The following is a 17,699-nucleotide window of genomic DNA, read 5'->3' as shown; positions in this document are numbered from 1 at the left end:
CAAAATGTCTAGTGATAAAAATTCCCAATTAAATGTCACCTGCTTAACCCAGCAGGAAGTGCGGCGGCGTCTAAAAATCACTAAAATTGACAAATCTCCGGGCCCGGATGGGATACACCCTCGAGTACTGCAGGAATTAAGTACAGTCATTGATAGACCATTATTTTTAATCTTTAAAGACTCCATAATAACAGGGTCTGTGCCACAGGACTGGCGTATAGCAAATGTGGTGCAAATATTCAAAAAGAGGACAAAAACTGAACTCGGAAATTATAGGCCAGTAAGCTTAACCTCTACTGTGGGTAAAATCCTGGAGGGCATTCTAAGGGACGCTATACTGGAGTATCTGAAGAGGAATAACCTCATGACCCAGGATCAGCACGGGTTTACTAGGGACCGTTCATGTCAGACTAATTTGATCAGTTTCTATGAAGAGGTAAGTTCCGGATTGGACCAAGGGAACCCAGTGGATGTAGTGTATATGGACTTTTCAAAAGCTTTTGATACGGTGCCACACAAAAGGTTGATACATAAAATGAGAATAATGGGGATAGGGGAAAATATGTTCAAGTGGGTTGAGAGCTGGCTCAGGGATAGGAAACAAAGGGTGGTTATTAATGGAGCACACTCGGACTGGGTAGCGGTTAGCAGTGGGGTACCACAGGGGTCAGTATTGGGCCCTCTTCTTTTTAACATATTTATTAATGACCTTGTAGGGGGCATTCAGAGTAGAATTTCAATATTTGCAGATGACACTAAACTCTGCAGGGTAATCAATACAGAGGAGGACAATTTTATATTACAGGATGATTTATGTAAACTAGAAGCTTGGGCTGATAAATGGCAAATGAGCTTTAATGGGGATAAATGTAAGGTCATGCACTTGGGTAGAAGTAATAAGATGTATAATTATGTGCTTAATTCTAAAACTCTGGGCAAAACCGTCAATGAAAAAGACCTGGGTGTATGGGTGGATGACAAACTTAAATTCAGTGGCCAGTGTCAGGCAGCTGCTACAAAGGCAAATAAAATAATGGGATGCATTAAAAGAGGCATAGATGCTCATGAAGAGAATATAATTTTACCTCTATACAAGTCACTAGTTCGACCACACTTAGAATACTGTGCACAGTTCTGGTCTCCGGTGTTTAAGAAAGACATAGCTGAACTGGAGCGGGTGCAGAGAAGAGCGACCAAGGTTATTAGAGGACTGGGGGGTCTGCAATACCATGATAGGTTATTACACTTGGGGCTATTTAGTTTGGAAAAACGAAGACTAAGGGGTGATCTTATTTTAATGTATAAATATATGAGGGGACAGTACAAAGACCTTTCTGATGATCTTTTTAATCATAGACCTGAAACAGGGACAAGGGGGCATCCTCTGCGGTTGGAGGAAAAAAGGTTTAAGCATAATAATAGACGCGGATTCTTTACTGTAAGAGCAGTGAGACTATGGAACTCTCTGCCGTATGATGTTGTAATGAGTGATTCATTACTTAAATTTAAGAGGGGACTGGATACCTTTCTGGAAAAGTATAATGTTACAGGGTATATACACTAGATTCCTTGATAGGGCGTTGATCCAGGGAACTAGTCTGATTGCCGTATGTGGAGTCGGGAAGGAATTTTTTTCCCCAATGTGGAGCTTACTCTTTGCCACATGGGTTTTTTTGCCTTCCTCTGGATCAACATGTTAGGGCATGTTAGGTTAGGCTATGGGTTGAACTAGATGGACATATAGTCTTCCTTCAACCTTAATAACTATGTAACATGTCTTCTTCATCCTTGCCCATACTTGCTCTTTTGCGACGGCTTGCGCTGTTATGCCTAGAAAACAATATTTGGTGTAGAGCCACCGTGGTGGCGGAGGTTGACGAGAATATCATTAACCCATTGTTATTTTCCAATTGGCAGGCTTTCAGAATCCAGCAGCCCAACGCGCAACCCCTGGGTATCCTGTGTCCACTGTCCCTGTGGGATACAGTGGCCAATCATTGATGCCCTTAATCCGGGCCTCCGTTTCGCCAGCTACCTGGCGGGTGTATGGTAAGGCTTGGGAGGAGTGGTGCTCACTAATTCGGGGTAGGCCAGTCGATAAATACGATCAAGCACGAAGCGCGGTGACAACTGATTTTCTAGTGCGGATGAGAGAAGATGGGGCGTCGGGCACCTCAGCACAACGGAAATTATCGGGGCTAGCATTTTTCTTTCAATTATTGGGTTGGGTAGACGTAACTAAGTCCTTCTGCATAAGACAAGCCATAAAAGGTTGGAAAAGGCTTCAGCCAAGCCAAGAATGTCGCCGCCCCATCTCTCTGAGACTATTGCAGGATCTGATTGCGATATCCCCGTCGGTCTGCTCATCGCAATATGAGGCAGCCCTCTTATCGGCAGCTTTTGCGACCGTCTTTTTCGGAGCACTGCGTATCAGTGAATTGCTACCACGGTCAAAAAACGCGTCGGAAGGAGGCCTAATTAATGAGGACATGGTAATATGCAGCGACGCCCTGCGCATCAGGGTCAGAAAATCCAAATGCGATCCCTCCGGTAGGGGTACATGGGTCCTGGTTAACTCCACAGAGGGCCCAGCTTGCCCGCTAAAAATGGTTAGAAGATACGCCGTGATAAGACACGCTGGTAGATTTTTCTTCACTCATACAGACGGGTCCCCTCTGACCAAGTACCAATTCCAGGCGATGTTCAAGCTATGCTTGGAAAAAACCGGCGCTAATCCAAACGAGTACGGAACACATTCGTTCCGCATAGGGGCAGCCACAGAAGCGGCTAGGGCAGGAGTGTCAGAGGCCGAGGTGCAGAGAATGGGTCGTTGGAAGTCCGCATGCTTCGCCAGATACATAAGACCTGACTTGCTTAATTGACATGTGTTGTCTCTTACAGGGGTGGAAGTTTGGGTGGTAGGAGATTCCTACGTTTACTGGGCCGAAAAGAGGGCCAAACTGCGGCCAGGAGGAACAAATCTTTACCTCCCGGGCATAAAAGTAAACTGGAGGGGTATCAAAGGCCTCCAGTGGAAACAGGTGTTCAAAGAGATGGTTGGCATTGCAAGGATGGCGGAACACCCGGTGATAATGGTGGTACACGCGTGTGGCAATGACCTCGGGAAACAAAAGGTGGCCGATTTGTACAAATGGGTGACAACTGATATGGAAAGGTTCAGCTGTCTATTCAGGAACATGATCCTGGTGTGGTCGGATATAACACCACGGGCCGTTTGGCGAGGAGCAAGAGATAAAAAAGCCATAGAGCGGACAAGGGGTAAATTCAACGCGCGGATTGGAAAATATGTGAGAGGAAGAGGCGGTATCGTGATCCGGCACCGCCAGCTACAAGGGGATAACACGCCACAACTAAGACCAGACGGAGTTCACCTAACGGACATTGGCCTCGATATTTTTCTGTCTGGTTTACAGGATGGGGTTGAACAGGCCCTAACATCGAGGGGTGGGGTCGGAGTCCCGCGTAGGTAATACACGGGATCCTCCGTGGCGGAAGAAGCGGGGGAGGTCAAAGGTCGTAACCGCTCGTTTGGCCAATTCCCCTGTCGATCACGGACAGGAGCTCGGCGCGAGCCGCTCGTTACGATATGTAATTGCCCTTTCTCTGCTTATTAATTAATAAACTGTGACCGACCTGTTCAACCCACCTAGGACTGTGTGTGTTTCATTACAAGAGTGATGGTAGGGGGGAAGGCACTGGTTACGACACCCAGGTCTCCACAGTCTTACTGTGTCCAACAGTTATTAGATATATGAAACTGAAATAGCTTTTGCAAAAAAAAAAAACAATTTTTATAAAACATTAAGCTTAAGATTAATAGGGGTGCCCAAACTTTTTCATGTAACTAACACTGCTCTGCACATTACACACTGCTCTGTATATAACACACACTGCTCTGTATATAACACTCTGCTCTGTATATAACACTCTGCTCTGTATATAACACACTGCTCTGTATATAACACACACTGCTCTGTATATTACACTCTGCTCTGTATATAACACTCTGCTCTGTATATAACACTCTGCTCTGTATATAACACACTGCTCTGTATATAACACACACTGCTCTGTATATAACACTCTGCTCTGTATATAACACACACTGCTCTGTATATAACACTCTGCTCTGTATATAACACTCTGCTCTGTATATAACACACTGCTCTGTATATAACACACTGCTCTGTATATAACACACTGCTCTGTATATAACACACTGCTCTGTATATAACACACTGCTCTGTATATAACACTCTGCTCTGTATATAACACACTGCTCTGGATATAACACTCTGCTCTGTATATAACACACTGCTCTGTATATTACACTCTGCTCTGTATATAACACTCTGCTCTGTATATAACACACTGCTCTGTATATAACACACACTGCTCTGTATATAACACACACTGCTCTGTATATAACACTCTGCTCTGTATATAACACTCTGCTCTGTATATAACACTCTGCTCTGTATATAACACACTGCTCTGTATATAACACACTGCTCTGTATATAACACACTGCTCTGTATATAACACACACTGCTCTGGATATAACACACTGCTCTGGATATAACACACTGCTCTGTATATAACACACTGCTCTGTATATAACACTCTGCTCTGTATATAACACTCTGCTCTGTATATAACACTCTGCTCTGTATATAACACTCTGCTCTGTATATAACACACTCTGCTCTGTATATAACACACTCTGCTCTGTATATAACACTGCTCTGTATATAACACTGCTCTGTATATAACACACTGCTCTGTATATAACACACTGCTCTGTATATAACACTCTGCTCTGTATATAACACTCTGCTCTGTATATAACACTCTGCTCTGTATATAACACTCTGCTCTGTATGTAACACACTTCTCTGTATATAACTCTGCTCTGTATATAACACACTCTGCTCTGTATATAACACACTCTGCTCTGTATATAACACACTCTGCTCTGTATATAACACACTCTGCTCTGTATATAACACACTCTGCTCTGTATATAACACACTCTGCTCTGTATATAACACACTCTGCTCTGTATATTACACTCTGCTCTGTATATAACACTCTGCTCTGTATATAACACTCTGCTCTGTATATAACACTGCTCTGTATATAACACTCTGCTCTGTATATAACACTCTGCTCTGTATATAACACACTGCTCTGTATATAACACTCTGCTCTGTATATAACACTCTGCTCTGTATATAACACACTGCTCTGTATATAACACACTGCTCTGTATATAACACTCTGCTCTGTATATAACACACTGCTCTGTATATAACACACTGCTCTGTATATAACACACTGCTCTGTATATAACACTCTGCTCTGTATATAACACTCTGCTCTGTATATAACACACTGCTCTGTATATAACACTCTGTATATAACACACTGCTCTGTATATAACACTCTGCTCTGTATATAACACACTGCTCTGTATATAACACTCTGCTCTGTATATAACACACTGCTCTGTATATAACACACTGCTCTGTATATAACACACTGCTCTGTATATAACACTCTGCTCTGTATATAACACACTGCTCTGTATATAACACACTGCTCTGTATATAACACTCTGCTCTGTATATAACACACTGCTCTGTATATAACACTCTGTATATAACACACTGCTCTGTATATAACACTCTGCTCTGTATATAACACACTCTGCTCTGTATATAACACACTCTGCTCTGTATATAACACACTGCTCTGTATATAACACTCTGCTCTGTATATAACACTCTGCTCTGTATATAACACTCTGCTCTGTATATAACACTCTGCTCTGTATATAACACTCTGCTCTGTATATAACACACTGATCTGTATATAACACACTGATCTGTATATAACACTCTGCTCTGTATATAACACACTGCTCTGTATATAACACACTGCTATGTATATAACACTCTGCTCTGTATATTACACTCTGCTCTGTATATTACACTCTGCTCTGTATATAACACTCTGCTCTGTATATAACACTCTGCTCTGTATATAACACACTGATCTGTATATAACACACTGCTCTGTATATAACACTCTGCTCTGTATATAACACTCTGCTCTGTATATAACACTCTGCTCTGTATATAACACACTGATCTGTATATAACACACTGATCTGTATATAACACACTGATCTGTATATAACACTCTGCTCTGTATATAACACACTGCTCTGTATATAACACACTGCTCTGTATATAACACTCTGCTCTGTATATAACACTCTGCTCTGTATATACCACTCTGCTCTGTATATAACACTCTGCTCTGTATATAACACTCTGTATATAACACTCTGCTCTGTATATAACACACTGCTCTGTATATAACACTCTGCTCTGTATATAACACTCTGCTCTGTATATAACACACTGCTCTGTATATAACACACACTGCTCTGTATATAACACACACTGCTCTGTATATAACACCCTGTATATAACACTCTGCTCTGCATATAACACTCTGCTCTGTATATAACACTCTGCTCTGTATATAACACACTGCTCTGTATATAACACACTGCTCTGTATATAACACACTGCTCTGTATATAACACTCTGCTCTGTATATAACACTCTGCTCTGTATATAACACACTGCTCTGTATATAACACTCTGCTCTGTATATAACACTCTGCTCTGTATATAACACACTGCTCTGTATATAACACTCTGTATATAACACACTGCTCTGTATATAACACTCTGCTCTGTATATAACACACTCTGCTCTGTATATAACACACTCTGCTCTGTATATAACACACTCTGCTCTGTATATAACACACTGCTCTGTATATAACACTCTGCTCTGTATATAACACTCTGCTCTGTATATAACACACTGCTCTGTATATAACACACTGCTCTGTATATAACACTGCTCTGTATATAACACTGCTCTGTATATAACACTGCTCTGTATATAACACACACTGCTCTGTATATAACACTCTGCTCTGTATATAACACTCTGCTCTGTATATAACACTCTGCTCTGTATATAACACTCTGCTCTGTATATAACACTCTGCTCTGTATATAACACTCTGCTCTGTATATAACACTCTGCTCTGTATATAACACTGCTCTGTATATAACACGCTGCTCTGTATATAACACTCTGCTCTGTATATAACACTGCTCTGTATATAACACACTGCTCTGTATATAACACTCTGCTCTGTATATAACACTGCTCTGTATATAACACTGCTCTGTATGTAACACACTCTGCTCTGTATGTAACACACTCTGCTCTGTATATAACACTCTGCTCTGTATATAACACTCTGCTTTGTATATAACACTCTGCTCTGTATATAACACTCTGCTCTGTATATAACACTCTGCTCTGTATATAACACACTGCTCTGTATATAACACACTGCTCTGTATATAACACTGCTCTGTATATAACACTGCTCTGTATATAACACACACTGCTCTGTATATAACACACACTGCTCTGTATATAACACTCTGCTCTGTATATAACACTCTGCTCTGTATATAACACTCTGCTCTGTATATAACACTCTGCTCTGTATATAACACTCTGCTCTGTATATAACACTGCTCTGTATATAACACGCTGCTCTGTATCTAACACGCTGCTCTGTATCTAACACGCTGCTCTGTATATAACACTCTGCTCTGTATATAACACACTCTGCTCTGTATATAACACACTCTGCTCTGTATATAACACACTCTGCTCTGTATATAACACACTCTGCTCTGTATATAACACACTCTGCTCTGTATATAACACACTGCTCTGTATATAACACTCTGCTCTGTATATAACACTCTGCTCTGTATATAACACACTGCTCTGTATATAACACACTGCTCTGTATATAACACACTGCTCTGTATATAACACACTGCTCTGTACATAACACACTGCTCTGTATATAACACACTGCTCTGTATATAACACTCTGCTCTGTACATAACACTCTGCTCTGTATATAACACACTGCTCTGTATATAACACACTGCTCTGTATATAACACTCTGCTATGTATACAACACTCTGCTCTGTATATAACACTCTGCTCTGTATATAACACTCTGCTCTGTATATAACACACTGCTCTGTATATAACACTGCTCTGTATATAACACACTGCTCTGTATATAACACACTGCTCTGTATATAACACTGCTCTGTATATAACACTCTGCTCTGTATATAACACACTGCTCTGTATATAACACTCTGCTCTGTATATAACACACTGCTCTGTATATAACACACTGCTCTGTATATAACACACTGCTCTGTATATAACACTCTGTATATAACACTCTGCTCTGTATATAACACTCTGCTCTGTATATAACAGTCTGCTCTGTATATAACACACTGCTCTGTATATAACACTCTGTATATAACACTCTGCTCTGTATATAACACACTGCTCTGTATATAACACTCTGCTCTGTATATAACACACTGCTCTGTATATAACACACTGCTCTGTATATAACACTCTGCTCTGTATATAACACACTGCTCTGTATATAACACACTGCTCTGTATATAACACACTGCTCTGTATATAACACTCTGCTCTGTATATAACACTCTGCTCTGTATATAACACACTGCTCTGTATATAACACTCTGTATATAACACACTGCTCTGTATATAACACTCTGTATATAACACACTGCTCTGTATATAACACTCTGCTCTGTATATAACACACTGCTCTGTATATAACATACTGCTCTGTATATAACACACTGCTCTGTATATAACACACTGCTCTGTATATAACACACTGCTCTGTATATAACACTCTGCTCTGTATATAACACACTGCTCTGTATATAACACTCTGCTCTGTATATAACACTCTGCTCTGTATATAACACACTGCTCTGTATATAACACTCTGTATATAACACACTGCTCTGTATATAACACTCTGCTCTGTATATAACACACTCTGCTCTGTATATAACACACTCTGCTCTGTATATAACACACTCTGCTCTGTATATAACACACTGCTCTGTATATAACACTCTGCTCTGTATATAACACTCTGCTCTGTATATAACACTCTGCTCTGTATATAACACTCTGCTCTGTATATAACACACTGATCTGTATATAACACACTGATCTGTATATAACACACTGATCTGTATATAACACTCTGCTCTGTATATAACACACTGCTCTGTATATAACACACTGCTATGTATATTACACTCTGCTCTGTATATAACACTCTGCTCTGTATATAACACTTTGCTCTGTATATAACACTCTGCTCTGTATATAACACTCTGCTCTGTATATAACACACTGATCTGTATATAACACACTGCTCTGTATATAACACTCTGCTCTGTATATAACACTCTGCTCTGTATATAACACTCTGCTCTGTATATAACACACTGCTATGTATATAACACTCTGCTCTGTATATTACACTCTGCTCTGTATATTACACTCTGCTCTGTATATAACACTCTGCTCTGTATATAACACTCTGCTCTGTATATAACACACTGATCTGTATATAACACTCTGCTCTGTATATAACACACTGCTCTGTATATAACACACTGCTATGTATATAACACTCTGCTCTGTATATTACACTCTGCTCTGTATATTACACTCTGCTCTGTATATAACACTCTGCTCTGTATATAACACACTGCTCTGTATATAACACACTGCTCTGTATATAACACACTGCTATGTATATAACACACTGCTATGTATATAACACTCTGCTCTGTATATTACACTCTGCTCTGTATATTACACTCTGCTCTGTATATAACACTGCTCTGTATATAACACACTGCTATGTATATAACACACTGATCTGTATATAACACACTGCTCTGTATATAACACTCTGCTCTGTATATAACACTCTGCTCTGTATATAACACTCTGCTCTGTATATAACACTCTGCTCTGTATATAACACTCTGCTCTGTATATAACACACTGATCTGTATATAACACACTGATCTGTATATAACACACTGATCTGTATATAACACACTGATCTGTATATAACACTCTGCTCTGTATATAACACACTGCTCTGTATATAACACACTGCTCTGTATATAACACACTGCTCTGTATATAACACTCTGCTCTGTATATAACACTCTGCTCTGTATATAACACTCTGCTCTGTATATAACACACTGCTCTGTATATAACACTCTGCTCTGTATATTACACTCTGCTCTGTATATTACACTCTGCTCTGTATATAACACACTGCTCTGTATATAACACTCTGCTCTGTATATAACACTCTGCTCTGTATATAACACTCTGCTCTGTATATAACACTCTGCTCTGTATATAACACTCTGCTCTGTATATCACACTCTGTATATAACACTGTGCTCTGTATATAACACACTGCTCTGTATATAACACTCTGCTCTGTATATAACACTCTGCTCTGTATATAACACTCTGCTCTGTATATAACACTCTGTATATAACACTCTGCTCTGTATATAACACACTGCTCTGTATATAACACTCTGCTCTGTATATAACACACTGCTCTGTATATAACACACTGCTCTGTATATAACACACTGCTCTGTATATAACACTCTGCTCTGTATATAACACTGCTCTGTATATAACACTCTGCTCTGTATATAACACTCTGCTCTGTATATAACACTCTGCTCTGTATATAACACTGCTCTGTATATAACACTCTGCTCTGTATATAACACTCTGCTCTGTATATAACACTATGCTCTGTATATAACACACTGCTCTGTATATAACACACTGCTCTGTATATAACACACTCTGCTCTGTATGTACCACACTGCTCTGTATATAACACTGCTCTGTATATAACACACTGCTCTGTATATAACACACTCTGCTCTGTATGTAACACACTGCTCTGTATATAACACTGCTCTGTATATAACACTCTGCTCTGTATATAACACACTGCTCTGTATATAACACTCTGCTCTGTATATAACACACTGCTCTGTATATAACACACTGCTCTGTATATAACACACTGCTCTGTATATAACACTCTGCTCTGTATATAACACACTGCTCTGTATATAACACACTGCACTGTATATAACACACTGCTCTGTATATAACACACTGCTCTGTATATAACACACTGCTCTGTATATAACACTCTGCTCTGTATATTACACTCTGCTCTGTATATAACACACACTGCTCTGTATATAACACACACTGCTCTGTATATTACACTCTGCTCTGTATATAACACTGCTCTGTATATAACACACTGCTCTGTATATAACACACTGCTCTGTATATTACACTCTGCTCTGTATATTACACTCTGCTCTGTATATAACACACTGCTCTGTATATAACACTCTGCTCTGTTTATAACACTGCTCTGTATATAACACTCTGCTCTGTATATAACACTGCTCTGTATATAACACACACTGCTCTGTATATAACACACACTGCTCTGTATATAACACACTGCTCTGTATATAACACACTGCTCTGTATATAACACACTGCTCTGTATATAACACTCTGTATATAACACTCTGCTCTGTATATAACACTCTGCTCTGTATATAACACTCTGCTCTGTATATAACACTCTGCTCTGTATATAACACTCTGCTCTGTATATAACACACTGCTCTGTATATAACACACTGCTCTGTATATAACACACTCTGCTCTGTATGTACCACACTGCTCTGTATATAACACTGCTCTGTATATAACACACTGCTCTGTATATAACACACTCTGCTCTGTATGTAACACACTGCTCTGTATATAACACTGCTCTGTATATAACACTCTGCTCTGTATATAACACACTGCTCTGTATATAACACTCTGCTCTGTATATAACACACTGCTCTGTATATAACACACTGCTCTGTATATAACACACTGCTCTGTATATAACACTCTGCTCTGTATATAACACACTGCTCTGTATATAACACACTGCACTGTATATAACACACTGCTCTGTATATAACACACTGCTCTGTATATAACACACTGCTCTGTATATAACACTCTGCTCTGTATATTACACTCTGCTCTGTATATAACACACACTGCTCTGTATATAACACACACTGCTCTGTATATTACACTCTGCTCTGTATATAACACTGCTCTGTATATAACACACTGCTCTGTATATAACACACTGCTCTGTATATTACACTCTGCTCTGTATATTACACTCTGCTCTGTATATAACACACTGCTCTGTATATAACACTCTGCTCTGTTTATAACACTGCTCTGTATATAACACTCTGCTCTGTATATAACACTGCTCTGTATATAACACACACTGCTCTGTATATAACACACACTGCTCTGTATATAACACACTGCTCTGTATATAACACACTGCTCTGTATATAACACACTGCTCTGTATATAACACTCTGTATATAACACTCTGCTCTGTATATAACACTCTGCTCTGTATATAACACTCTGCTCTGTATATAACACTCTGCTCTGTATATAACACTCTGCTCTGTATATAACACACTGCTCTGTATATAACACTCTGTATATAACACTCTGCTCTGTATATAACACACTGCTCTGTATATAACACTCTGCTCTGTATATAACACACTGCTCTGTATATAACACACTGCTCTGTATATAACACACTGCTCTGTATATAACACACTGCTCTGTATATAACACTATGCTCTGTATATAACACACTGCTCTGTATATAACACACTGCTCTGTATATAACACACTCTGCTCTGTATGTACCACACTGCTCTGTATATAACACTGCTCTGTATATAACACACTGCTCTGTATATAACACACTCTGCTCTGTATGTAACACACTGCTCTGTATATAACACTGCTCTGTATATAACACTCTGCTCTGTATATAACACACTGCTCTGTATATAACACTCTGCTCTGTATATAACACACTGCTCTGTATATAACACACTGCTCTGTATATAACACACTGCTCTGTATATAACACACTGCTCTGTATATAACACACTGCTCTGTATATAACACACTGCACTGTATATAACACACTGCTCTGTATATAACACACTGCTCTGTATATAACACACTGCTCTGTATATAACACTCTGCTCTGTATATTACACTCTGCTCTGTATATAACACACACTGCTCTGTATATAACACACACTGCTCTGTATATTACACTCTGCTCTGTATATAACACTGCTCTGTATATAACACACTGCTCTGTATATAACACACTGCTCTGTATATTACACTCTGCTCTGTATATTACACTCTGCTCTGTATATAACACACTGCTCTGTATATAACACTCTGCTCTGTTTATAACACTGCTCTGTATATAACACTCTGCTCTGTATATAACACTGCTCTGTATATAACACACACTGCTCTGTATATAACACACACTGCTCTGTATATAACACACTGCTCTGTATATAACACACTGCTCTGTATATAACACACTGCTCTGTATATAACACTCTGTATATAACACTCTGCTCTGTATATAACACTCTGCTCTGTATATAACACTCTGCTCTGTATATAACACTCTGCTCTGTATATAACACTCTGCTCTGTATATAACACACTGCTCTGTATATAACACTCTGTATATAACACTCTGCTCTGTATATAACACACTGCTCTGTATATAACACTCTGCTCTGTATATAACACACTGCTCTGTATATAACACACTGCTCTGTATATAACACACTGCTCTGTATATAACACACTGCTCTGTATATAACACACTGCTCTGTATATAACACACTGCTCTGTATATAACACTCTGCTCTGTATATAACACTCTGCTCTGTATATAACACTCTGCTCTGTATATAACACACTGCTCTGTATATAACACTCTGTATATAACACACTGCTCTGTATATAACACTCTGCTCTGTATATAACACACTGCTCTGTATATAACACTCTGCTCTGTATATAACACACTGCTCTGTATATAACACACTGCTCTGTATATAACACACTGCTCTGTATATAACACTCTGCTCTGTATATAACACACTGCTCTGTATATAACACTCTGCTCTGTATATAACACTCTGCTCTGTATATAACACACTGCTCTGTATATAACACTCTGTATATAACACACTGCTATGTATATAACACTCTGCTCTGTATATAACACACTCTGCTCTGTATATAACACACTCTGCTCTGTATATAACACTGCTCTGTATATAACACTCTGCTCTGTATATAACACTCTGCTCTGTATATAACACTCTGCTCTGTATATAACACTCTGCTCTGTATATAACACTCTGCTCTGTATATAACACACTGATCTGTATATAACACACTGATCTGTATATAACACTCTGCTCTGTATATAACACACTGCTCTGTATATAACACACTGCTATGTATATAACACTCTGCTCTGTATATTACACTCTGCTCTGTATATTACACTCTGCTCTGTATATAACACTCTGCTCTGTATATAACACTCTGCTCTGTATATAACACACTGATCTGTATATAACACTCTGCTCTGTATATAACACTCTGCTCTGTATATAACACTCTGCTCTGTATATAACACTCTGCTCTGTATATAACACTCTGCTCTGTATATAACACACTGATCTGTATATAACACACTGATCTGTATATAACACACTGATCTGTATATAACACTCTGCTCTGTATATAACACACTGCTCTGTATATAACACACTGCTCTGTATATAACACTCTGCTCTGTATATAACACTCTGCTCTGTATATAACACTCTGCTCTGTATATAACACTCTGCTCTGTATATAACACTCTGTATATAACACTCTGCTCTGTATATAACACACTGCTCTGTATATAACACTCTGCTCTGTATATAACACTCTGCTCTGTATATAACACACTGCTCTGTATATAACACACACTGCTCTGTATATAACACCCTGTATATAACACTCTGCTCTGCATATAACACTCTGCTCTGTATATAACACTCTGCTCTGTATATAACACACTGCTCTGTATATAACACTCTGCTCTGTATATAACACTCTGCTCTGTATATAACACTCTGCTCTGTATATAACACTCTGCTCTGTATATAACACTCTGCTCTGTATATAACACACTGCTCTGTATATAACACTCTGCTCTGTATATAACACTCTGCTCTGTATATAACACACTGCTCTGTATATAACACTCTGTATATAACACACTGCTCTGTATATAACACTCTGCTCTGTATATAACACACTCTGCTCTGTATATAACACACTCTGCTCTGTATATAACACACTCTGCTCTGTATATAACACTCTGTATATAACACACTGCTCTGTATATAACACACTGCTCTGTATATAACACTCTGCTCTGTATATAACACTCTGCTCTGTATATAACACTCTGCTCTGTATATAACAAACTGCTCTGTATATAACAAACTGCTCTGTATATAACACTCTGCTCTGTATATAACACTGCTCTGTATGTAACACACTCTGCTCTGTATGTAACACTCTGCTCTGTATATAACACTCTGCTCTGTATATAACACTCTGCTCTGTATATAACACTCTGCTCTGTATATAACACTCTGCTCTGTATATAACACTCTGCTCTGTATATAACACACTGCTCTGTATATAACACTGCTCTGTATATAACACTGCTCTGTATATAACACTGCTCTGTATATAACACACACTGCTCTGTATATAACACTCTGCTCTGTATATAACACTCTGCTCTGTATATAACACTCTGCTCTGTATATAACACTCTGCTCTGTATATAACACTCTGCTCTGTATATAACACTCTGCTCTGTATATAACACTGCTCTGTATATAACACGCTGCTCTGTATCTAACACGCTGCTCTGTATCTAACACGCTGCTCTGTGTATAACACACTCTGCTCTGTGTATAACACACTCTGCTCTGTGTATAACACACTCTGCTCTGTATATAACACACTCTGCTCTGTATATAACACACTGCTCTGTATATAACACACTGCTCTGTATATAACACACTGCTCTGTATATAACACACTGCTCTGTACATAACACTCTGCTCTGTATATAACACACTGCTCTGTATATAACACACTGCTCTGTATATAACACTCTGCTATGTATACAACACTCTGCTCTGTATATAACACTCTGCTCTGTATATAACACTCTGCTCTGTATATAACACACTGCTCTGTATATAACACTGCTCTGTATATAACACACTGCTCTGTATATAACACACTGCTCTGTATATAACACTGCTCTGTATATAACACTCTGCTCTGTATATAACACACTGCTCTGTATATAACACTCTGCTCTGTATATAACACACTGCTCTGTATATAACACACTGCTCTGTATATAACACACTGCTCTGTATATAACACACTGCTCTGTACATAACACTCTGCTCTGTATATAACACACTGCTCTGTATATAACACACTGCTCTGTATATAACACTCTGCTATGTATACAACACTCTGCTCTGTATATAACACTCTGCTCTGTATATAACACTCTGCTCTGTATATAACACACTGCTCTGTATATAACACTGCTCTGTATATAACACACTGCTCTGTATATAACACACTGCTCTGTATATAACACTGCTCTGTATATAACACTCTGCTCTGTATATAACACACTGCTCTGTATATAACACTCTGCTCTGTATATAACACACTGCTCTGTATATAACACACTGCTCTGTATATAACACACTGCTCTGTATATAACACACTGCTCTGTATATAACACTCTGTATATAACACTCTGCTCTGTATATAACACTCTGCTCTGCATATAACACTCTGCTCTGCATATAACACTCTGCTCTGCATATAACACTCTGCTCTGCATATAACACTCTGCTCTGCATATAACACTCTGCTCTGCATATAACACTCTGCTCTGCATATAACACTCTGCTCTGTATATAACACTCTGCTCTGTATATAACACTCTGCTCTGTATATAACACTCTGCTCTGTATATAACACTCTGATCTGTATATAACACACTGCTCTGTATATAACACTCTGCTCTGTATATAACACACTGCTCTGTATATAACACACTGCTCTGTATATAACACACTGCTCTGTATATAACACACTCTGCTCTGTATGTAACACACTGCTCTGTATATAACACACTCTGCTCTGTATATAACACTCTGCTCTGTATATAACACACTGCTCTGTATATAACACTCTGCTCTGTATATTACACTCTGCTCTGTATATAACACTGCTCTGTATATAACACACTGCTCTGTATATAACACACTGCTCTGTATATAACACTGCTCTGTATATAACACTCTGCTCTGTATATAACACACTGCTCTGTATATAACACTCTGCTCTGTATATAACACACTGCTCTGTATATAACACACTGCTCTGTATATAACACACTGCTCTGTATATAACACTCTGTATATAACACTCTGCTCTGTATATAACACTCTGCTCTGCATATAACACTCTGCTCTGCATATAACACTCTGCTCTGCATATAACACTC

The sequence above is a fragment of the Ranitomeya imitator genome, chromosome 3 (genome assembly GCF_032444005.1).
Source record: "Ranitomeya imitator isolate aRanImi1 chromosome 3, aRanImi1.pri, whole genome shotgun sequence".
Taxonomy (NCBI): domain Eukaryota; kingdom Metazoa; phylum Chordata; class Amphibia; order Anura; family Dendrobatidae; genus Ranitomeya; species Ranitomeya imitator.
The sequence above is the reverse complement of the archived record's forward strand: the minus strand, read 5'-3'. Positions refer to the sequence as shown.